The 24408-nt window shown below is 43.1% G+C and overlaps 1 protein-coding gene across 3 annotated transcripts in view; it reads right to left on the bottom strand.

The window, feature by feature from the left end:
* The window catches only part of LOC110526624 (talin-2), a 130146-nt gene extending 106232 nt beyond the window's left edge, over window positions 1-23914 (bottom strand). For 2 of the 3 annotated variants that reach the window (XM_090238930.1, XM_090238933.1), the window contains exon 1: window positions 23737-23914. The gene's annotated coding sequence lies outside the window, so the exon portion shown is untranslated. The remainder of the gene's footprint in view (window positions 1-23736) is intronic. The other variant, XM_090238932.1, reaches the window with a different exon arrangement.
* Between the last annotated feature and the right edge of the window lie 494 nt (window positions 23915-24408).

The raw sequence follows: 24408 nt of genomic DNA, 5'->3' as shown, positions 1-24408 counted from the left end.
TAGCAAAGCTTTACATCACAGGGTCTCCTCAAATAGATGCTTCACACATAAATGAAGGCTTGTGATGTGAGATCTTTTCAAAAGACATCCCACGTCATCTCCTCTGATGTGTAGATCAGAGATACAGCTGTAAATATCATCAAATCTTCAGCAGACCTCAAAAGAATAGAATTGATTGTCTAAATGTAATTCTATAGAGACCTGCAGATCTCTCCTAATGCAAGTGACAGGATCTGGTGGAAAGATGTGGCCTCAGTCAGCTTGACTTTACACCACATTTGATGTATGAGAAAATGCTGAAACATGTAATTTAGTACTTGAACTATTTCTATAACGTGTTTGCTAGTGATGTATGATTGACTTCTCTGAAAGACACAGACTGGACGAACCGGTTAAGTTACCGGATGGCCGTCGCATGTCAGTGATAAATGAACAGATATTGTACTGTATGAAATGGATAAGGCATCAGTCACTGGTATGTAAGTGATATGTATACCATGGGGACTGTCAGCCCTCTGTTGTATAGGAAATACAATGCACAGACTGGAGGCTTGATTTCATATACATTGTTATGTCATCTTATATTATACCATATTATGTAGGTCATTAGGATCACACAGTTCAAGCTTTTTATGTTTATCCTAGGCAATGCTTATGAGCGTGGTGAGCTGAGTTCAAAGTCCACCTTTCCAGAAACAAGTCTCTCACCGTTGCCACTTGCTATAGACCACCCTCTGCCCCCAGCTGTGCCCTGGACACCATATGTGAATTGATTGCCACTCATCTATCTTCAGAGCTTGTGCTGTTATGTGACCTAAACTGTGACATGCTTAACACTCCGGCCATCCTACAATCTAAGCCCTGAATCTCACACAAATTATCAATGAACGTACCAGGTACAACCCCAAATTCGTAAACACGGGGACCCTCATAGATATCATCCTAACCAACTTGCCCTCCAAATACACCTCTGATGTTTTCAACCAAGATCTCAGCGATCACTGCCTGCATCCGTAATGGGTCAGCGGTCAAACGACCACAGACCCTTATCACTGTCAAACGCTCCCTAAAACACTTCAGCGAGCAGGCCTTTCTAATCAACCTGGCCCAGGTCTCCTGGAAGGATATTGACCTCATCCCGTCAGTAGAGGATGCCTGGTTATTCTTTAAAAGTGACTCTCACCATCTTAAATAAGCATGTCACGTTCAAACATTTTGAACCAGGAACAGATATACAGTAGGGGAAAAAAGTATTTAGTCAGCCACCAATTGTGCAAGTTCTCCCACTTACAAAGATGAGAGAGGCCTGTAATTTTCATCATAGGTACACTTCAACTATGACAGACAAAATGAGGAAAATCCAGAAAATCATATTGTAGGATTTTTTATGAATTTATTTGCAAATTATGGTGGAAAATAAGTATTTGGTCAATAACAAAAGTTTCTCAGTACTTTGTTATTTACCCTTTGTTGGCAATGACAGAGGTCAAACATTTTCTGTAAGTCTTCACAAAGTTTTCACACACTGTTGCTGGTATTTTGGCCCATTCCTCCATGCAGATCTCCTCTAGAGCAGTGATGTTTTGGGGCTGTTGCTGGGCAACACGGACTTTCAACTCGCTCCAAAGATTTTCTATGGGGTTGAGATCTGGAGACTGGCTAGGCCACTCCAGGACCTTGAAATGCTTCTTACGAAGCCACTCCTTCGTTGCCCGGGCGGTGTGTTTGGGATCATTGTCATGCTGAAAGACCCAGCCACATTTCATCTTCAATGCCCTTGCTGATGGAAGGAGGTTTTCACTCAAAATCTCACAATACATGGCCCAATTCATACTTTCCTTTACACGGATCAGTCGTCCTGGTCCCTTTGCAGAAAAACAGCCCCAAAGCATGATATTTCCACCCAATGCTACACAGTAGGTATGGTGTTCTTTGGATGCAACTCAGCATTCTTTGTCCTCCAAACACGACGAGTTGAGTTTTTACCAAAAAGTTATATTTTGGTTTAATCTGACCATATGACATTCTCCAAATCTTCTTCTGGATCATCCAAATGCTCTCTAGCAAACTTCAGACGGGCCTGGACACTGGCTTAAGCAGGGGGACACGTCTGGCACTGCAGAATTTGAGTCCCTGGCGGCGTAGTGTGTTACTGATGGTAGGCTTTGTTACTTTGGTCCCAGCTCTCTGCAGGTCATTCACTAGGTCCCCCCGTGTGGTTCTGGGATTTTTGCTCACTGTTCTTGTGATCATTTTGACCCCACGGGGTGAGATCTTGTGTGGAGCCCCAGATCGAGGGAGATTATCCGTGGTCTTGTATGTCTTCCATTTCCTAATAATTGCTCCGACAGTTGATTTCTTCAAACCAAGCTGCTTACCTATTGCAGATTCAGTCTTCCCAACATGGTGCAGGTCTACAATTTTGTTTCTGGTGTCCTTTGACAGCTCTTTGGTCTTGGCCATAGTGGAGTTTGGAGTGTGACTGTTTGAGGTTGTGGACAGGTGTCTTTTATACTGATAACAAGTTCAAACGGGTGCCATTAATATATGTAATGAGTGGAGGACAGAGGAGCCTCTTAAAGAAGAAGTTACAAATCTGTGAGAGCCAGAAATCTTGCTTGTTTGTAGGTGACCAAATACTTATTTCCCACCATATTTTGCAAATAAATTCATTAAAAATGTGATTTTCTGGATTTTTTTTTTCATTTTGTCTGTCATAGTTGAAATGTACCTATGATGAGAATTACAGGCCTCTCTCATCTTTTTAAGTGGGAGAACTTGCACAATTGGTGGCTGACTAAATACTTTTTTGCCCCACTGTAGCCCTTGGTTCTCTCCAGACCTGACTGCCCTTAACCAGCACAAAATATCCTGTGGCATTCTGCATTAGCATCGAATAGCCCCCGTGATATGCAACTTTTCAGGGAAGTTAGGAACAAATGTACACAGGCAGTTAGGATAGCTAAGGCTAGCTTTTTCAAGCAGAAATGTGCATCCTGCAGGACAAACTCAAAAAAATTCTGGGACTGTAAAGTCCATGGAGAATAAAAGCACCTCCTCCCAGCTGCCCACTGCACTGAGGCTAGGAAACACTGTCACCACTGATAAATCCACTATAATTGAGATTATCAATAAGCATTTTTATTTTATATATATTATTTTATATATATTAGCAACTGGGACTGAGTAGCAGGCAGTTTACTCTGGGCACCTTATTCATCCCAGCTACTCAATACTGCCCCCAGCCATAAGAAGTTAACAACAAATTCTTATTTACATTGATGGCCTTCACCGGCCAAATCCAGACGACGCTGGGCCAATTGTGCGCCGGCCTATGGGACTCCCAATCACAGCCGGTTGTGATACAGCCTGGATTTAAGGACTGTTGTGACACCTCTTGCACTAAGATGCAATGCCTTAGACCGCTGCGCCACTCGGGAGCCCCAACTCTACCACCGCCCCTAAACATCTCAACCCATCCAATCCCTTCAGCCCCAGCTACTTGTCTCCAACCCCTCTGGCCACTCCCTCTGGCCACTAACACCTCCAGATCGAACCAGATGCGAGAATTTACAGTCTGCCAAAGCAACCTGTGACTTCCCTGTGACTGTGGGTGTTGACACTGTAGCTGGGGGAGGCTAAGGAGGGGGAGATCCATGGTATACCCCCCTGGAAAGAGAGAGTTTGGAGAAGAGAGGAGGGTAGGGTGTAGTTAGTGTTTCCCTCTAGGTCAGCAGAGTGGAGCTAATTCCAGGAGTAGGCTACAGCTTATCTTTCAACAGTTACCACCTCCACTCACACCACAAGATTAAATGCATACTGGATAATAATGCTGCTGGGATTAGATTAGGAACTGATGAGCAGACAACAATAGAGATGTCTGGGGATTGAGAGAGAAACTATTTTTACAACAGCCAGATATCCACCCTCCTGCTGAGATTTGCCACTTAGGTTGCCTCAGTCTCCCAGGCCTGGTCATTTGTATTGGGAATATGGCAGTTTACTGTAAACAAATCACCAGGGATGATACAGTGACCTCACTGGGTTGCCAGGTTGTGTTGTGGTAATGTTTACCTAGAGTGTACACTCCCCCCATTGACTGTTTGTAGTATTTACCTTCCTACTCCCCCTCATTGGGGTGAGTTTAAATACTCTGGGTTTCCAGATTGTGTTGTGGTGTTTACACCCTCCCCTGTATTGGGGTGAGTTTAAATACTCTGGGTTGCCAGATTGTGTTGTGGTGTTTACACACTCCCCTGCATTGGGATGAGTGAAAGCCTGTGGCAGGCAGTTGCAACATAAGCACTGGTCCAACCAGGGAGGGTTAAGGCATGGTCACAGGTAGCATTTGCCGGTCGAGAGCACTTAAGAGTTCCATTGGTAATTTGCAAGCCAATTCTACATATAGAATTGCGTGCACAGTAAATGTCAGCAGTCAAACGTCCACCAGCGGGTTGTCCCTAAAACACACAGCGTCGGAAAAAAACGGCAGATCAATCTCCGGTGCAGTGTGTGTGGTCCCTTAGAGTTAGGAATTGTCTGTTGTTAACCTGTGGGAATGTGTGTGTGCCAGTCAAGTCCAATCCCAACCCACAGCCTAGAACAGACAATCCAATCAGAGCCTGGGAGGGAGCTCTCATCCAACACAGCTAATTCACTTAACACGAGGCAAGGCACAACAGCAGAACAATGCCCACCTCCAGCCTTAGATTTCTCACCAGAACTAGAGATCATCAACAACATGCCTAATAAAGCCCAGGACAGGACTAGGAACCCTGCTTCTACCGGAGTCTGCCTCTCTTCAGTGTATTTGGGTCTAAAGTGTTTCTGCTGCCTCTCTTCAGTGTATTTGGGTCTAGAGTGTTTCTGCTGCCTCTCTTCAGTGTATTTGGGTCTAAAGTGTTTCTGCTGCCTCTCTTCAGTGTATTTGGGTCTAGAGTGTTTCTGCTGCCTCTCTTCAGTGTATTTGGGTATAGAGTGTTTCTGCTGCCTCTCTTCAGTGTATTTGGGTCTAGAGTGTTTCTGCTGCCTCTCTTCAGTGTATTTGGGTCTAGAGTGTTTCTGCTGCCTCTCTTCAGTGTATTTGGGTCTAAAGTGTTTCTGCTCTGAAAAGTGTCAAATAAACCCTTAGAGCCTCAGAGAATGAGACACATCATCATGAGACATGTTAGAAGCCATGAAGACCTGCCCTGAGGAGGGCCCCGAGGAGGGGCCCTGAGAAGTTACCTCTGGTTAATTGATATGGACATGGGTTAATCCACCTGATCAGGAGTTTGAGGTGTGTGATCACGTATAACCCGCGTTGGGACAAGGACAGCATTCTTCCCCGTTCCCTAATAGTCTTAACAACAACTGCCTGAGGAGGGCTTCAATGTACCCTTTATCTTTCTGCCAGATCTGAGAACTTCCCACAGACTCAGTCGTGTCGTCAATATGAAACTGTGCGCTCAAACTTAAGACTATTGAAGAATGACATTTCAACTAGACGAAGTAGAAAACAACAAACATTGTATTGGCTTATCTCAATTAAATTCCAACTGGGGATTTGAGTGATGAGGCCATTTGCAAGTCAGGGCCAGGGAACATAAGCACTGTTGTTGCAGCATAGAAAATCACAAGCTTTGCATTAGTCCCACAGGAAGTATTACGCAGGTAGCCATAATCAAATACTTACAACTGGGTGGGTAAGACTGACAGTTAGGGTTTCTCAACTCCCCAGAGTACTGAATATTCACGAACTATATGATAGTTCCTCACTAAAAACTGTCCATACATAGCAGTTTGTCACTCAGTGCATCCCACACTACTGCTAATATAAATGTGTTACTGTCAAGCCACACCCACCACTGACTACCGCAAATTCCACCAAATTGAGCCACCACCCAAATGAACAACCATGCATCCAACAAAACACAGGGCTTGTTAATGACTGTACAAACTGTTACTGTACAGTACTTCCAGTTAGCTGTTCTCAGTTTAAGTTTTTAACTGGACTCTGGACACATTTACCCCATCGCAAACTAGCTATTCCAATGAAAAAGGAGCTCCCTCCCTGCAGGCAGCCTTCTCTTCTCTCAGTTCCCATCTGAGTCAGATGAGTTGTTAAGTAGTCAAGTGTCCACTGAACCACAGACCAGGGTACATAACACATAATCACAAGTACCCAGAATATGTAACCAAGAGTTAATTTCCTAGCAAACAATTCATAAACAAAACAAATGTTGAATGGGATGGAGTTAGGTATTTTTTTATTACTGTTGAATTCTGCTGTATTTCCTAGAGATAATCCACTGAAGAACTCTGAGCCCAACTCCAAAATAACTACAGGGTACTAATTTCTGCTTGGTGAGTGACACTAAGACAGTATAGAAGTGCTTTAATAGACATGCCCAATCATATCCAAGCAAACAATATTCTCAGTCCGCAAGTAATTTGCAGGTAATTCAATCACTGCAATCAGTTTGCACTGTAAATTGGTTGTTACCAGCAAAAATATTGTAATCAGATTAAAAGGTCATTTTGAAAAACTAGATGATTACTTCTTGGATTACTTTTCAATTTAGAAAGGACTTTTGCACAATCACATTCAAATCAGCATTGAAAAAAGGCGCAAGTTTAAGTGTGTTCCACCTGAGCGAGTCTGACCACAAGTCAGAGACCACTATGACGACACCGAATGCATTTGATGGATCCTTTAGAATAAGACAATGTGTCTTAATGGGAAAGTAATCCGAAAATAATCAGATAACGCTACAGAGTTTGGGTAATCCAAAAGTTACATTACAGATTAAAATTTTGAACGGGTAACTAGTAACTAATTGATTATATATAGAAATTTACCCAACCCTGCTACTCACCCTAAATTATTCCGCTGCTCTGTAATTTGCTACATACTTTAATCTGAAGTTGTTTGTGGTGTTGAGTGGCGTTGCACAAAACAAAGTGATCAGCAATTGGATCGTCTCTAACCAATCAGAGTGTCAAAGCCAATGACACATTTTCAAACTGCAGTGTGTTCTGACTCTGGCCCAACTCATCAGTTTCTGGACCGATCAGACGGCCCCGAATGTGTTCACATTTGGTGAAAGCTCGGGGAGGTACTCCGATCGACACTCATTGAAGAGGAGAAACTAATGTACATGGGTCTTTGGCCAGAGCAAGGAGTCTGGGTAGCCAGGCAACAGGCTAGTATCAGATGAGCCAACCAGCTAGCTTGCGCCTCATTCCATACGGAGACTGGGATCATGTTCATTTGGGCACAATGTAGCAAAACGTTTTGCAGTGGGAAACAAAAACAAGGGTTAAGGTAGTCCCCTCCCTGTTTCAGTTGCTGCCAAATGAACATGACAAAGACCACACCAGGGCAGCATGCTAGCTACTGACCTGCCCCTAAGTAGGTGTTGGATTGTCTGGCCTCTCTCTCAAGGTCTCTCTCAAGGTCTCCCTCTTCTCATCACTCAACAGCCTCCTCACCCTCTGGACTTGTTGGTTCATCAGATGTTGAGGAGGCAGTCTAATGTTAGCTGTTGTATCCATTTAGTTGCATTAGCCGAGCTGAACTCTCCCCCCTTAGCATGCTGCGACAAATAAAATGTTATTTTCAGCCACTTGAATAACGTTGGCCTGTCCACATGTAATAGAATCCAGATGCCTCCCTGCCATACATGACACTGCTGCAAAACCTTTTTAAGCCAGAGAGGAGGCTACAGAGATAGTGGGGGATAGCTGCAGAGATATTGGGTTTAAAGTAAAGGCTCTCTCCAGTCTCACTTAGCCTCTTTCTGTCTCAGTCGCTGTTCCCATCTTGAAATCTGGAAGGGAGCACTGGCTGCGCTCCCATTTTCTCTCCCCTCACTAATAAACAAAGAATGGATTCCCTTATATAGGTCTAATGAGTAACCATACGGGCAGGCAGCAGGCGACATCAGAAAATGCTCACACAAAATACTGTCCCAAATGGCACTATTCCCTACATAGATATTTTTTGTTTACAAGCAAACATCACATTCGAGTGATGTGCACACATCTTCACACCAAAAAGCTCTAAAACAGGATAGCTAACGCTGATGTTGGGACCTTGACAAACTTAACAGTCTGAGTGATGACCATGAAAACACACAAGGCGGGTGGCTATTGCTAATTAGCTATGTCCAACAAGTATATTATTCTTCTGGCTTTATCTAGCTCTATTTGTGATATTTTACCTTGCTAGGTAATCAATACTCCGATGACATCTGATGTCGTAGACAAAAAACATCTAAATGCGCTGTACTGCAGCGCCAGCTGTGCCATCAGAGTCCTGGGTTCGCGCCCAGGCTCTGTCGTAACCGGCCGCGACCGGGAGGTCCGTGGGGCGACGCACAATTGGCCTAGCGTCGCCCGGGTTAGGGAGGGCTTGGTCGGTAGGGGTGTCCTTGTCTCATCGCGCACCAGCGACTCCTGTGGCGGGCTGGGCGCAGTGTACGCTAGCCAAGGTGGCCAGGTGCATGGTGTTTCCTCCGGCGCATTGGTGCGGCTGGCTTCCGGGTGTTAAAGAAGCAGCGGCTTGGTTGGTTGTGTATCGGAGGACGCATGACTTTCAACCTTCGTCTCTCCCGAGCCCGTACGGGAGTTGTAGCGATGAGACAAGATAGTAGCTACTACACAATTGGATACTACGAAATTGGGGAGAAAAAGGGGTAAAAATTCAAAAAAACAAACAAACAAAAAAAAACATCTAAATGAGGTTTTGTTAACTTGCACGAGCTGCATCTCAAGTTGGAGGATTCTATATTGACTCCTACGTAAACAAAGCCCTTTCTGGTGAGAACCCACACGCGCTACTTTTCATGATGCAGCTAGGAAATGGGTCTATCCTGCACTACTGTTGAGCAGGGCCCATGTACAGTGGTATATTAAAAGGGCACTTCAAGAGCTATTTTCTGGTCACAGTGGATGCATTTACTGTTGTTGCATAGGGCAGTGACAGTGTCAGATAGTCCTTTCAAACATGACCTGGAGAAGCAAAGCCGCACTAAACATTTCAACACAAGAATGTGTCAAATGGGGCCATTAAAAAAAGTTTGTCTTGGAACATCATGATGCAGAAGCACGAAGGCACTGTAGGCCTAGTCATTAGAGCCAAGCAGAAATAATGTATTTGTTACAGTCACAAGTCAAGATCAAAATGCAACAAAAGAAAATAAGCAAAGTAGAAGGGGCTTCCATTTCTGACTAGATTATACATGAGAAAACATGGGCAAAATCTTGCCCAACCAAAATCAATTATTGGTAGGTTTATCAATGGACATTCCATTCTCTGTTCAGTGTTTTTTAAATAATTTTCTGAGACGCCACGTGGTCCTCTTTGAAAAATAAATTCCATTCTAAAGACACCAACATGAAAATGTGTCAATACTATTCCCAGGACAGGAAAAGGTAACAGTAATACTTGTTAACGGTATGTTTCCAGGACTTCAAACATTGACACTTGTCCGCAAAGTGCAAATTCCTGCACCATAGTATGAATACACCATCTACTCAGGTTTCCAGAGGCTCACTGGGGCTGTACAGTGACAGTCAAAAACGACCAACTATATAACTGGCCCCTGACCGCTCCACATATAGCTTGAAACACTTTGGCATTAAGGGCGGGGTGAAGGGGAGCAAGTGTCTATAAGAAATGGAAAGTACAGCACCTTCAGAAAGTATTCACACCCCTTTACTTTTTCCACATTTTGCGGTGTTCCAAAGTGGGATTAAATGTTTGGCATATTTTGTCAATGTTCTACACAATTAATAGAAACAAAGAATGTATCTTGGTTAGATAAATATTAAACCCATGTTAGAATCACCTTTGGCAACGATTACAGCTGTGAGTCTTTCTGGGTAAGTCTAAGAGCTTTACACACCTGGATCGTACAATATTTGCACATTCATTTTACAATTCTTCAAGTTCTGGCAAGTTGGTTTTTGATCATTGCTTGACAGCCATTTAAGTCTTGCCATAGATTTAAGCCGATTTAAGTCAAAACTGTAACTACGCTACTCAGGAAAATTCTATGTGCTTTAGGGTATTGTCCTGCTGAAACTGTGAATTTGTCTCCCAGTGTCTTTTGGAAAGCAGACTGAACCAGGATTTTGACTGTGCTTAGCTTTATTCTGTTTCTTTTGATCCTAAAAAAAACTCCCTAGTCCTTGTCGATGACAAGCATGCCCATAACATGAAGCAGCCATCACTATGCTTGAAAATATGGAGAGTGGTACTCAGTAATGTGCTGTATTGGATTTGCACCAAACAAAGCTTTGCATTCAGGACTTAAGAGTTCATTTCTTTGCCAAATCTTTTGCAGTTTTACTTTAGTGCTTTATTGCAAACAGGATGCATTTTTTTGAATATTTGTATTCTGTACAGGCTTCCTTCTTTTCACTCTCTGTCAATTGGGTTACTATTGTGGAGTAACTACAATGTTGTTGATTCAGCCTCAGTTTTCTCCCATCACAGCCATTAAGCTCTGTTTTAAAGTCACCATTGGCCTAATGGTGAAATCCCTGAGCGGTTTCCTTCCTCTCCGGCAACTGAGTTAGGAAGGACGCCTGTATCTTTGTAGTGACTAGGTGTATTGATACACCATCCAAAGTGTAATTAATAACTTCAGCATGCTCAAAGGGATATTTAATGTCTGCTTTTTTTAATTACCCATCTACCAATAGGTGCCCTTCTTTGCGAGGCATTGGACAACCTCCCTGGTGTTTGTGGATGAATCTGTGTTCAAAATTCACGGCTTGACTGAGGGACCTTACAGATAATTGCATGTGTGGGATACAGAGATGAGGTAGTCATTCAAAAATAATGTTGAAAACTATTATTGAACACAGTGAGTGCATGCAACTGAAGTGACTTGTCAAGCACATTTTTATTCGTGAACTTACTTAGGCTTGTCATAACAAAGGGGTTGAATACTTGACTCAATACATTTTAGCTTTGTATTTTTAATTAATTTGTTAAAATTGAAAAACATAATTCCACATTGACATTACGGGGTATTGGGTGTAGGCCAGTGACAAAAAAATCGCAACTGAATCCGTTTTAAAATTCAGGCTGTAACACAATTTGGGGGTAGGAAGGGGGGGGGGGGGCATCAAGGGGTGTGAATACTTTCTGAAGGCACAGTACAAACATTCAACATAATAGGCACTATTTATCTGACACACAGGGTTAGGCTAAGTAGCCTCTGGTTGTGATTCAACAAACACAGTCCTCTGAACAGAACGAGATGGATAATTGCTCATTTGATTATTTATTTGGGAGAATCAGTGATTCTGTGCAGTCCGACTGCAATGTACGGAGTCAATCTCAAACATGCACATACTGTCTTCTGTCTCTAGCCTCTCAGGATGAGTAACCAACCAACCTGTGGAGTGGGTGGAACAACTTTAAACCATGACCCTCCCTCAACTACCAAGGCAGGCAGGAAGCCTAGCTGGTAAACATTTGCAGCAAGAAGAGAATCTATCCTTATAGAAAAACCAAAAATAGAAGCCCTTGCCTGAAGCCAGGCTAGGGAAGAGGCAGAGCAGGGGGGTGGGTTCCACCCACATGATCTCAACAATACAACCAGGGCCAGACACACTTTCTGGGGTATTCCAACCAGGAATGCCATTTTCAGCATGGTTACCACCTCAACGGAGTCAGAACAGGAATACATTTCTGATGAGTGATATGAATGGTAGAATTGTGTCAACAAATAATACACAATCATCAGAAGTCCATTTGTTTATGAGCATTTGGGGATAAACAAGGTGACTTAGCAATAATTGGTTTGAACAACCAATGAGGGAATGTCCAATGTGTAGCAAAGCTAGTAGCAATACCAGAATGAAAGTACACCCAAAAGCACTTCAACCCAGCTTGAACAACAAAGAGAATCAGTGCTGGACTAAAGTTTTATTTACCCCACGACACTTCAACACCCAGGAACATAAAGGAGCAATATTACTTTGGGCTATAAGACTGTTCCACTCACATCAGCCAGGTTTGACTTTCTCTCATGAAAAAGGAACATTTCACATTTTTACAAAAAGTAGTTCCACTGTCAGTTTGTATCAGTCTTGCAGATCAGAACAACTCAACCAGACAAAGTTTGAAACCTGTTCACTCAGATTGGATAGAGGCTACTCAAAGGGCTCGCTAAACTGATATTGAATTCTGGATTGCTCCCTGGGCTAAATAAGGTCACAAAGATCTAATTCAAACAGGTAGACTACACAGTGTGTCAGGCAGTGACATGGCCAATCATCGCAGCATCTGAGCTCATAGCAGTGTGTCGCTATCATGGCTGCGTTTACAGAGGCAGCCCAATTCTGATCCTTTGCCCAATTATTAGCAAAAGATCTGATCTGATTGGTCAAAAGACCAATTATTGCCAAAAGATCAGAATCGGTTTGCCTGTGTAAACACAGCCTAAGTAATCAGAGTTTTACACACCTTAGGCAAGTAGCCACACAATCAGACATTGCAATGCTGTGGTCATTTACAGTTAGGAGACAACACGGTGTGTCAGGTGTCAGGTAATGACATGGCTAATCATCAAAGACTACGAGCTAATAGTCTGTGTGTGGTTTTACATATGATAGCCAAGTAGTCATTGCAATCCAATGCTGTGGTCATTTACTGTTAGCAGACACCTGATTATTACAGATCAGACATTTCTGTCCTGGTGACTAAGAGACATGAGCCCCGGCCCCCGAGGGGCCTGGTGACCATGCCAACCATGGAGATCTGCCAATACCAAAGTCCAGCAATAGCAGAGGCTCTCAGCTGCAACCTCAAACAGATTTCAGAGCAGATCTGCTTTCAGCTGCGGTGATCCAGTATGACAGTTAGTTCCCCTAGCACTGGCCTGGGCCAAAGGAGGGTGGGTTCAGGGGCTGTCTCCCAAATGGCACCCTATTCCCTAAATAGTGCATTACTTTTGACCAGGGCTCTTTAGGGAATGCAGCCAGTGACACGACACCTTGAATTTGGCCCAAAGGCCAGTAAAGTGCACCTTCTTAAGGACACCTAATATTGTGTAATGGGAAAGTATGATTTTGCCATATAAACATGTTCAGTACAAGCTGGAGTTCTGTGGTACGGGGTTCTCACTTCACAGGCTCTGTCCCTTTCATTAAATATAAACAATAAACTAAAAACTTGTCGGTTGTTAAATTAAAATTTTATAATGTAAACTTAAGTTTTCAGAACCCCCAATCGCTTTCAATTACGGAATGCAGTTCATTTGAAATTCATTTTTTAATGGTAACGCATCACTGTTGGATGAAAGGACAAAGTATTTAAATATAACAACTATTTCAATTAATCATTGAGAAAAGCCAAACCACATCCAAGGCAATTAAAGCAATATAGTGAACAGTGTAAGTGGATAATTAGCTGATTCTAGCACAGAAGCTAATGTAACAGGTTGCCAACAGTTCCTAGAAGATACTACAGTAGTTAAAGAGATTGAACGGGATGTTAAGCACTTACAAATGGGTAACATATTGTACGAATTGGAATTAGATCTTTTTTTTGTGGGATGTAACGTAACATATTATACGACATGGATGACTCGTTTTGGCTCGTTATCACAATTTTTACAACTACTGACTGAAATTATACAAAACCTTTATAAAATACATCTTTAAGCACCAGTTAAATCTAGAACCAGTCATAATTCAAGTCATTTGGTCTAGCAGAAGGAGGAACAGTAACACCATATAAGATATGAGGAACAGTTGTGGAGTAAGTAACACATCTCTTCAGGCTATAGGCCTACGTTTGGAGTGCTGCATGGGTCTGGATATGAATCTGTAACGTTGCTTTTTGCAAAGCTTCAGACTTTAATTTTCACAAAGACACCATAGGCTACAGCCAAATGAAAGATCTTATCAGAACAGACCCCATTTTTAAAACATAATTCTCACAAATGTTCCTTGCCGTTTGAACTAATGCAGCTTGTCCTGTCAGTTTACACAGGCTACAGATGAAGGGCCATTGTCTCACATGACATAACAGCGAGGACTCTCCTGCATGGCAAACACCACAGGCCAGAGAAGTTGTATTCAAGAGGCAATTCCAGAGAAATAGCATCACTGAATCATCTTAAAAAAGGTACAGTCTTGGATCTGTTCAATGGTCATTTCAGTTCTATTTAGTCCTACTCATTGACTGCATTTAGAAGTCCATCTATGAATCTGAGAGGGGTTACATTTCCGCAGCCCCATCCCTCCGCTGTATACCAAAACAAATGGCCGGGCTGCAGCTGCTTTCTCTAATCTCAGAATGTAGCTTTAAGCCTGGCATCTCTTTTCAATTATAGGACTTCTTGCATCAGAACTGCTAAGAATGATCAGCCCTCACCACAAGCATGGACTACCCTTGTGTAATGTACAGTACTTAAACAAACTATTTACAAAGGCCAACCAATCAGAAATAGCTTTGAGACATGCCTGGCAAGCAGCCATATTTGATTTGCAATGCAAACAGGAAGGCCTTCACATTACAACTCAAATGCATGGAGGCAGATGAGTGGAAGGGACAAAGTATGGGACATGTTGACTGGAATATTAATACCCAATTTCAACCTCCAACCTTTCGGATCCTGTGCATGTCAGAGGTGTAGTATTTTATCAGTTGCTGTTGGCAGGACTGTTGTCCAGCGAGCTGCAGCTGTGATACTTGAATGCCGTGTGTTGCCTGTTGCTAATTATAACTGAACATGAGAATGTGACAGGGTGGGAGAGCACAGGAGTGCATCCACTGAACCGTGGGTTTGGGTCACATGCTCTTAACTGTCTGGGTCCAAACTAAGTTACAGTTCTCTACACTTCTCCCAGAGTGTGCATTAGCACACTTTCTCAGATGGATTTTACAACGGTGGAAACTGCCTTCAGCCAACGATTAAACCAATCCCATGCTTTTTAATCAATACACTTCTGGAAAAGGGTGGAGAATCAGATCGTATCCTAACTAAGCGTTAAGCACAGGCAGGCACAGAAAAGCCCTGGTCTTCAAAGTTCAAAAGGAATCCTACCGAAGTATTGGAATCTCATGATTTGGCTCTTTTGTATAAGGTTACACATAGCTGGGCTGGGTCACACTGAGGTGTGAAATTCAGATATATTGTTGTTAATGTGCACGAACACAGCCCTGGGGCTGCATTCCAGAACGTGGCTGCTACTATGGACTGCATTCATATAGTAGCTTACCTTTCATACTCACACCTAAAATGGTTCTTCAGAGAATTATAGAGGTTAACTCACCTTTATACCCAAGTGTGTTACCCAGTGGAGTGATACACAATGCATTAATCAAGAGACTGGCTACAACTTAAGTGATCAAATTAAATTATGTAGTTGAATAAAATCAATAGGGGACTAAGGATACACAGCAGTTATTGTTAGGAATAGTTCTCTGCCCCAACCACTTCCTCTGCTCTGCAGTCTGCACACATCAACCAAGCCCACAGAGAGCTACTTATCATCCCCTGCGTCTCATCTACATCCTAGTAGGTCTGGGTCTCACCTCTCCCCTCAGAACGAAGGCACCTGACCCTCCAGACCACCAAGTTGACATTGTACATCACGCTGTCATTATGCTGCCTGTCGACAGACTGCTATTTGGGAGTCAACCACTCTATTCCCTACAAAGCTCATCAAATGTAGTGCACTATATAAGGAATAGGGTGCTATTTGGGACTTAGGGCAGCCTCCAGCCCTGCTCATTACTTCCTCTCCCTGGGTTGTGATGACAGGCAGCAGAGGCCACTCTGAACACAACACAGGCTGGATCAATAAATTAGCCATCACACTCATGATGAACTCCTCCACAACCGGATGCTATTGGCCATAGAGGTCTTTATAAGCCATAAACACATTGGCCTGTGGCTTTGAGAGGCTCTTATTATCACCTATAGTTGGAATGTGGCACTATCAGGTTTAGTACGTAAAATACAGAACAATGCATGAACCAGCGGTCAGCACCATGTGGGAAATGGCATGGATGCCAAACAAACTGCCTATAATCGTAACAGAATGTGTGTTAACGCTTACAATCATATTGCCATTAACGCCATAGAACAGACCCACATACAAATTCTGCCATGTATCCCATCATCACATATTCATATTAAACTTCTGCTGCTAAAGTGATGTATTCATTGTTCATATTAAACCATGTGAATATAAATACTGCATTCACGACTCCATTCATGGGAAAATAAGGCAGCTATGCTGGTTAGCATCAAACAGCAGTTTCATAAAGGGCTTGATTGTTATTCTAAATACTGTCACTTCATGCCACTCATCTCAGTGCTGGGAATTTGACAAACGGGCCCATTGAAACAGTAAGAATATTTGTCAATCACTGCTGCTTTGACAGAATGTAGCTCAAACTGCTAATAATGTAATGGATGAATACACACGTTTAAAAAGGTCGGAGCAGTTTCTAATACAAGGAGGAAAACGTTTTTGATTGATGTTTTTTGTGAATGTCAGATGTGTGTAAGCATGAAAACGATAGAAGTTAATGCTGGTGATGACTGACCTGCAGTGCATACTAAGCATCAATAAGAATGGTTAAATAGTCCTTATGGAGGAATATTTTACAAATGGTCAAGTGGAAAATTAACCAGGGTTGCGTTCAGTAAGACAAAACGGTGGGCAACAGCTGAATTCAACGGAAACAGTACTGAAAGACCAGTTGAAAATCATTGTGATTATAGTGCTGTACGAGTTGTTATTTCAGATGGTCACACCCATATTGATCAGGCCACACATATCAAATCTGAGCAAACATACCTCAGACTGTTGATGAACCGTCCGCTATGTTTTAGGGAAATGTGTCGTTCAGTACAAACCGTCACACAACCTAGCAAACGTTGATGCGACCTGAATGCTCCCCATGTGTATTAAAATACTTCATTGCTTTTCTATGACAGAGTGGAAGACCAATCCTCTGGGAAAAGCCATGCAGCCCCTCCATCGGCTTCAACAACTAGACCAGGGCCCAGTTTCCCAAAAGCATATTAAGGCTAAGTTAATCATTAAAACCACTGAGCTCAATGGTTCTAACGATGAACATAGCCTTACGATGCTTTTGGGAAACCGAGCCCAGGGCTGTTAAATTCCGGTCCTGGAGAGCCCAAACGCTACTGCTTTTAGTTTCTACCTGGCAGTTAATTGCACTTTCCTGGTGTACTCAGTCTTATTAGAAGAAGAGCATGAAAACTAGAAGTGTTTTGGCCCAACAGGATTGGCATTGAACAGCCCTGAACTAGATGAAGAGAAGGGAAGGTGCCAACCCCATGTAGAGTGACATTACCTTACCCTGGCCGATCAATGACTCATTTCACAGACATAACAAACCAATCCCAGTATGGTAGGTGTCCCAACAGAGCTATCGGTCAGTCTTCTCAGACATTATGTACCCAGAACATCCTCACTAGAAGGCCATATCTTTTTACTGGCACGCCAAGGACTAAACCAGGGAGTTTTCTGAACCAAGTACTTTTTGTCCATAAAACTACCCAAAAAAACCTAGCTTGCTCAGCAAACATCCCCCCTTTTCTGCCACTCATAACAGTGTCAACCTTCTGCTTACCAGCTGAAACCAACAAGTCTACCTCTAGCCGCACTCCAAGATTCTTATAGGCTAAATGACAAGTTTGCCAAGCTTTACTAGTGGTCCTTTACAAACAGCAATAAAATAAGAATGTATCAACACTGTACATGCAGTCATTTGAATAATCATTCACCACATGAAAAAAATAAGGAACATTATTTTGTACTATTCTCAAAAGGATCGAATTGTAATGTTAACTTTCACTGCTATGCAGATGACACACAGCTGTACATTTCAATTAAACATGGTGAAGCCCCAAAATTGCCCTTGCTAGAAGAATGTGTTTCAGACATAAGGAAGTGGATGGCTGCAAACTTTCTACTTTTAAACTCGGACAAAACAGAGATGCTTGTTCTAGGTCCCAAGAAACAAAGAGATCTTCTGTTGAATCTGACAATTAATCTTAATGGTTGTACAGTCGTCTCAAATAAAACTGTGAAGGACCTCGGCGTTACTCTGGACCCTGATCTCTCTTTTGAAGAACATATCAAGACCATTTCAAGGACAGCTTTTTTCCATCTACGTAACATTGCAAAAATCAGGAACTTTCTGTCCAAAAATGATGCAGAAAAATTAATCCATGCTTTTGTCACTTCCAGGTTAGACTACTGCAATGCTCTACTTTCCGGCTACCCGGATAAAGCACTAAATAAACTTCAGTTAGTGCTAAATACGGCTGCTAGAATCCTGACTAGAACCAAAAAATGTGATCATATTACTCCAGTGCTAGCCTCTCTACACTGGCTTCCTGTCAAAGCAAGGGCTGATTTCAAGGTTTTACTGCTAACCTACAAAGCATTACATGGGCTTGCTCCTATCTATCTCTCTGATTTGGTCCTGCCGTACATACCTACACGTACGCTACGGTCACAAGACGCAGGCCTCCTAATTGTCCCTAGAATTTTTAAGCAAACAGCTGGAGGCAGGGCTTTCTCCTATAGAGCTCCATTTTTATGGAACGGTCTGCCTACCCATGTCAGAGACGCAAACTCGGTCTCAACCTTTAAGTCTCTACTGAAGACTCATCTCTTCAGTGGGTCATATGATTGAGTGTAGTCTGGCCCAGGAGTGGGAGGGTGAACGGAAAGGCTCTGGAGCAACGAACCACCCTTGCTGTCTCTGCCTGGCCGGTTCCCCTCTTTCCACTGGGATTCTCTGCCTCTAACCCTATTACAGGGGCTGAGTCACTGGCTTTACTGGGGCTCTCTCATGCCGTCCCTGGAGGAGGTGCGTCACCTGAGTGGGTTGAGTCACTGATGTGGTCATCCTTTGACAGAATGTAGCTCAAACTGCTAATAATGTAATGGATGAATACACACGTTTAAAAAGGTCGGAGCAGTTTCTAATACAAGGAGGAAAACGTTTTTGATTGATGTTTTTTGTGAATGTCAGATGTGTGTAAGCATGAAAACGATAGAAGTTAATGCTGGTGATGACTGACCTGCAGTGCATACTAAGCATCAATAAGAATGGTTAAATAGTCCTTATGGAGGAATATTTTACAAATGGTCAAGTGGAAAATTAACCAGGGTTGCGTTCAGTAAGACAAAACGGTGGGCAACAGCTGAATTCAACGGAAACAGTACTGAAAGACCAGTTGAAAATCATTGTGATTATAGTGCTGTACGAGTTGTTATTTCAGATGGTCACACCCATATTGATCAGGCCACACATATCAAATCTGAGCAAACATACCTCAGACTGTTGATGAACCGTCCGCTATGTTTTAGGGAAATGTGTCGTTCAGTACAAACCGTCACACAACCTAGCAAACGTTGATGCGACCTGAATGCTCCCCATGTGTATTAAAATACTTCATTGCTTTTCTATGACAGAGTGGAAGACCAATCCTCTGGGAAAAGCCATGCAGCCCCTCCATCGGCTTCAACAACTAGACCAGGGCCCAGTTTCCCAAAAGCATATTAAGGCTAAGTTAATCATTAAAACCACTGAGCTCAATGGTTCTAACGATGAACATAGCCTTACGATGCTTTTGGGAAACCGAGCCCAGGGCTGTTAAATTCCGGTCCTGGAGAGCCCAAACGCTACTGCTTTTAGTTTCTACCTGGCAGTTAATTGCACTTTCCTGGTGTACTCAGTCTTATTAGAAGAAGAGCATGAAAACTAGAAGTGTTTTGGCCCAACAGGATTGGCATTGAACAGCCCTGAACTAGATGAAGAGAAGGGAAGGTGCCAACCCCATGTAGAGTGACATTACCTTACCCTGGCCGATCAATGACTCATTTCACAGACATAACAAACCAATCCCAGTATGGTAGGTGTCCCAACAGAGCTATCGGTCAGTCTTCTCAGACATTATGTACCCAGAACATCCTCACTAGAAGGCCATATCTTTTTACTGGCACGCCAAGGACTAAACCAGGGAGTTTTCTGAACCAAGTACTTTTTGTCCATAAAACTACCCAAAAAAACCTAGCTTGCTCAGCAAACATCCCCCCTTTTCTGCCACTCATAACAGTGTCAACCTTCTGCTTACCAGCTGAAACCAACAAGTCTACCTCTAGCCGCACTCCAAGATTCTTATAGGCTAAATGACAAGTTTGCCAAGCTTTACTAGTGGTCCTTTACAAACAGCAATAAAATAAGAATGTATCAACACTGTACATGCAGTCATTTGAATAATCATTCACCACATGAAAAAAATAAGGAACATTATTTTGTACTATTCTCAAAAGGATCGAATTGTAATGTTAACTTTCACTGCTATGCAGATGACACACAGCTGTACATTTCAATTAAACATGGTGAAGCCCCAAAATTGCCCTTGCTAGAAGAATGTGTTTCAGACATAAGGAAGTGGATGGCTGCAAACTTTCTACTTTTAAACTCGGACAAAACAGAGATGCTTGTTCTAGGTCCCAAGAAACAAAGAGATCTTCTGTTGAATCTGACAATTAATCTTAATGGTTGTACAGTCGTCTCAAATAAAACTGTGAAGGACCTCGGCGTTACTCTGGACCCTGATCTCTCTTTTGAAGAACATATCAAGACCATTTCAAGGACAGCTTTTTTCCATCTACGTAACATTGCAAAAATCAGGAACTTTCTGTCCAAAAATGATGCAGAAAAATTAATCCATGCTTTTGTCACTTCCAGGTTAGACTACTGCAATGCTCTACTTTCCGGCTACCCGGATAAAGCACTAAATAAACTTCAGTTAGTGCTAAATACGGCTGCTAGAATCCTGACTAGAACCAAAAAATGTGATCATATTACTCCAGTGCTAGCCTCTCTACACTGGCTTCCTGTCAAAGCAAGGGCTGATTTCAAGGTTTTACTGCTAACCTACAAAGCATTACATGGGCTTGCTCCTATCTATCTCTCTGATTTGGTCCTGCCGTACATACCTACACGTACGCTACGGTCACAAGACGCAGGCCTCCTAATTGTCCCTAGAATTTTTAAGCAAACAGCTGGAGGCAGGGCTTTCTCCTATAGAGCTCCATTTTTATGGAACGGTCTGCCTACCCATGTCAGAGACGCAAACTCGGTCTCAACCTTTAAGTCTCTACTGAAGACTCATCTCTTCAGTGGGTCATATGATTGAGTGTAGTCTGGCCCAGGAGTGGGAGGGTGAACGGAAAGGCTCTGGAGCAACGAACCACCCTTGCTGTCTCTGCCTGGCCGGTTCCCCTCTTTCCACTGGGATTCTCTGCCTCTAACCCTATTACAGGGGCTGAGTCACTGGCTTTACTGGGGCTCTCTCATGCCGTCCCTGGAGGAGGTGCGTCACCTGAGTGGGTTGAGTCACTGATGTGGTCATCCTGTCTGGGTTGGCGCCCCCCCCCCCCCCCCTTAAGTTGTGCCGTGGCGGAGGTCTTTGTGGGCTATACTCAGCCTTGTCTCAGGATGGTAAGTTGGTGGTTGAAGATATCCCTCTAGTGGTGTGGGGGCTGTGCTTTGGCAAAGTGGGTGGGGTTATATCCTTCCTGTTTGGCCCTGTCCGGGGGTGTCCTCGGAGTGGGCCACAGTGTCTCCTGACCCCTCCTGTCTCAGCCTCCAGTATTTATGCTGCAGTAGTTTATGTGTCGGGGGGCTAGGGTCAGTTTGTTATATCTGGAGTACTTCTCCTGTCCTATTCGGTGTCCTGTGTGAATCTAAGTGTGCGTTCTCTAATTCTCTCCTTCTCTCTTTCTCTCTCTCGGAGGACCTGAGCCCTAGGACCATGCCCCAGGACTACCTGACATGATGACTCCTTGCTGTCCCCAGTCCACCTGGCTGTGCTGCTGCTCCAGTTTCAACTGTTCTGCCTTATTATTATTCGACCATGCTGATCATTTATGAACATTTGAACATCTTGGCCATGTTCTGTTATAATCTCCACCCGGCACAGCCAGAAGAGGACTGGCCATCCCACATATGCTCTCTCTAATTCTCTCTTTCTTTCTCTCTCTCGGAGGACCTGAGCCCTAGGACCATGCCCCAGGAATACCTGACATGATGACTCCTTGCTGTCCCCAGTCCACCTGACTGTGCTGCTGCTCCAGTTTCAACTATTCTGCCTTATTATTATTCGACCATGCTGGTCATTTATGAACATTTGAACATCTTGACCATGTTTTGTTATAATCTCCACCCGGCACAGCCAGAAGAGGACTGGCCACCCCACATAGCCTGGTTCCTCTCTAGGTTTCTTCCTAGGTTTTGGCCTTTCTAGGGAGTTTTTCCTAGCCACCGTGCTTCTTCACCTGCATTGCTTGCTGTTTGGGGTTTTAGGCTGGGTTTCTGTACAGCACTTTGAGATATCAGCTGATGTACGAAGGGCTATATAAAATAAATTTGATTGATTGATTTGATTGAATTGTAGTTATACCAAGCAATGGTAGGCGATATTGTGCCAAATGAATGGTCAATTGATGATATTCTGCATTTAATAGGCTACATGATCACTGTGGTACGTCAATGCAAGTCAAGGGGTGTGGCACTACCATGCGCTGCAAGAAGGCACACATATTTAAATCAAAGTAAATAAAGTAATTCGTGGATACTCCACAGCCAACAATTATCCGGACCGTTGCATATTCCTGGTTACATTGTTGCGGTTCTTATAACGAGCGACACCTTGATATATTGTAGCGACCAGCACCCACGCTGGTGCAAAGCTCACGGACGTGGAAAACTGCTGCTGAAATACTGGACGAGTGTGGTTGGATTTAAAATGTATTCGCGTGCTTATTCGGCCAGATTCACTATGCAATGAGTGCCTCTGGTATGGGGAAACAGCTTGGCACACTGTGTTGTGTTTCATATTAAACATATCAAAGCATAGATACTTCAATGGCGTATCATGTATACACGGAGATAATGCAAAGTTTTAAAAGGTGTCTCCAGTCTAGTGGTACTCACTGATGGTAGCGGCTATCGGGCTATAATATGGCGGTTTCAAATCGCCCCCCTCCATGCAGTTACAATTGAATTGCCATGACCCCTACGCATACACAGCCTATATTTCTAACAAGAATGTAGGCTATTTGTTACATAGGATATACTCAGTAATGTTGATTACGTATACAAACGGTGTTATTATAAAGGGCTCAATTCGGCACTCTCATTTCACAAACAGAGCTACCCCAAAACACATGGACTTCGACTCCTGCTTCTCTTCTCACCAAATGCAATATGTGGTAATTTAGCCGAAAGGGTACATTTGGGTCTAAACTACTTAATTTCCTGTAGTAGTATGAAAATGCAATGACGTTCATGTGAAATTCCTCAACAGCCAACATGCCAACATCCTCTGTAGCCTAATCTCACACCATGAAATGTGATTTTGACCATTAATTCAGGAAAAGTAGGGGACACGCTCACGAATTGAATTAAGACACTGTATGCACAACAGTACAGAGTTTACATCTCAGTAAAAACTATGCAGTAAGGATAACTCTGAAACAAGACATACAATCCCATTCATTCGATAGTCAAGCAAGGTTTCTACATCGCCTTGCTCGCTGTTTTGCAACGCACTCCCATCAAATCCCTAATTAAATCAAGCATGGACAGAGAGAAAGTCTCATTTCGACGTCTATTCAAGAAGCGGACTGGACATAATAAGCCGGCAGAAAATGCTATCCTACCTGCTAATGTTCTACTGCTTCATTGCCTGCAATCAGCCCTTCAGATGCACATATAACCAGAAGTCCTGCTCTATTGAGTAAAAACCCGTCCTCGCTGAGGAAATCTCAAAGTGGCCAAATAATGAACAGTAGTGGTGGTTGGTGTTGAAGGGAGGGGAGGTAGCGGGGTGTTGGGGATAGCGTTGGGAGAGCGGAAACACGTCATTAAAGAGGGACCTTAAGGGGCTTTGTAGTCTCTTCTGCATTGTAGATAATTACGTCCGTAGCTGTGTTCCATCTACTGTTGTAAAAAGCGCTTTGAAGTCCATTAGAGGATAGGGTCTGAGAGAGACGTCGCCATGGTACCACAAGCAGGAGCATAATAGTGAAACATAATAGAAGTATATCACGGCCCAGTTTCTAATAGCGATGGAATTTAGGCTTACGCCTGTTTTAACCATGCATCTTTCCTAAAATGGCCCGAATATGTAACATGCGTTTCCCAACACCACATAGACTTACCACATCATTGCGCACATGTTAGGCTACACGTCATTAAATATATTGAGACAAATTAAAGACAGTAGTCTACAAGTAGCAAAATATAACTCAATTGATTGAGCTTGAAATGTACAGCACTAGTCAAAAGTTTGGATACACTTACTCATTCAAGGGTTTTTCTTTTACATTGTA

The sequence above is a fragment of the Oncorhynchus mykiss genome, chromosome 6 (genome assembly GCF_057628025.1).
Source record: "Oncorhynchus mykiss isolate SJ-2025 chromosome 6, ASM5762802v1, whole genome shotgun sequence".
Classification (NCBI taxonomy): Eukaryota; Metazoa; Chordata; class Actinopteri; order Salmoniformes; family Salmonidae; genus Oncorhynchus; species Oncorhynchus mykiss.
The sequence above is the reverse complement of the archived record's forward strand: the minus strand, read 5'-3'. Positions and strand labels throughout refer to the sequence as shown.